The sequence below is a fragment of the Arachis hypogaea genome, chromosome 14, assembly GCF_003086295.3.
Source record: "Arachis hypogaea cultivar Tifrunner chromosome 14, arahy.Tifrunner.gnm2.J5K5, whole genome shotgun sequence".
NCBI lineage: Eukaryota > Viridiplantae > Streptophyta > Magnoliopsida > Fabales > Fabaceae > Arachis > Arachis hypogaea.
Genome location: NC_092049.1, coordinates 86,226,497 through 86,227,684, shown reverse-complemented (window position 1 = coordinate 86,227,684; position 1,188 = coordinate 86,226,497). Strand labels below are relative to the sequence as shown.

General features: G+C 43.7%; 1 non-coding gene across 1 annotated transcript; it reads left to right on the top strand.

The window, feature by feature from the left end:
- The first annotated feature begins 774 nt into the window (after positions 1–774).
- LOC112745076 (small nucleolar RNA R71) lies at positions 775–881 on the top strand. The gene has a single exon (XR_003173022.1). It is a non-coding gene; the product is annotated as a small nucleolar RNA R71 (small nucleolar RNA).
- Positions 882–1,188: the final 307 nt, after the last annotated feature.

Here is a 1,188-nt window from a genome sequence, read left to right as displayed (position 1 = left end):
TTCTCAGACAGGTATCCCACTTGAAATTCCAGCTTCTTGATGGTGTCTCCCTGATTCTTGATATTGGCTCGCACCTCCTCTTTGAACACCTTGTTATCTTGAATCTCCTTGCATATGCCTTCAAGTAGAGTCTCAATCCTTGATGGTCTTTCTTCCGATGATGGAGAGTTGAGATTGGAGGGATGAGAAGGGTTATTTTGGTTTTGGTAATGATGTGGAGAGGTGTTGTTAGGGTGGTGTTGATATGATCTCTGTGTGGAATGTTGGTGAGCTGTATTGTTGTTGGGGTTGCGACGTCTCTGATCTTGGCCTTGATCTTGTTGATTTTCCCACCCAAAGTTTGGGTGGTTCCTCCAACTAGGATTATATGTTTTGGAGTATGGGTCATGGTGCTGCCTGGGTGAATTCCCAATGTAGTTGGCTTGTTCCTGATCACCCTCTGCTTCTTCATTTACTCCTTCTTGGGTTGCTGCTGAAGTGGTGATTGCTGCTACTTGATTCCTCTCCATCTTCTTCGTGAAGTTAGCTAATTTCTTGGTAATCATCTTGTTTTGAGCTAGCAGTACATCCACATTGTTTAACTCCATCACTCCTCTAGTGTTGCCTCTTTCAGAAGCATAGAAGTAGTCATTCTCTGCTACAGTCTCAATGACATCTATGGCTTCTTCAATGGTCTTCTTCTTGTTCAGAGATCCCCTAGATGAGTGGTCTACTGCCTTCTTTGATTCATATAAAAGACCTTCATAGAAACTGTGCAACTGTACCCATTCATTGAACATATCTGGCGGGCATCTTCTTGTCAGGTCCTTAAACCTCTCCCATGCTTCATATAGAGTCTCACCATCTTGCTGCCTAAAGGTTTGTACCTCAGCTCTCAACCTGTTGATCTGTTGAGGAGGATAGAATCTTGCCATGAACTTGTTCACCACATCTTCCCAGGTTGCTAAACTCTCCTTTGGAAAGGATTCCAGCCATTTAGATGCTTTATCCTTGAGCGAGAAGGGAAACAGAAGTAGTCTATAGGTGTCAGGATGAACACCATCCAACTTCACAGTATCGCATATCCTCAGGAAGGTGGTTAGATATTGATTGGGGTCTTCTAGGACACTTCCTCCGAATGAACAATTGTTCTGAACAAGGGTGATGAGCTGTGGCTTTAGTTCAAAGTTGTTGGCATGTATGGTTGGC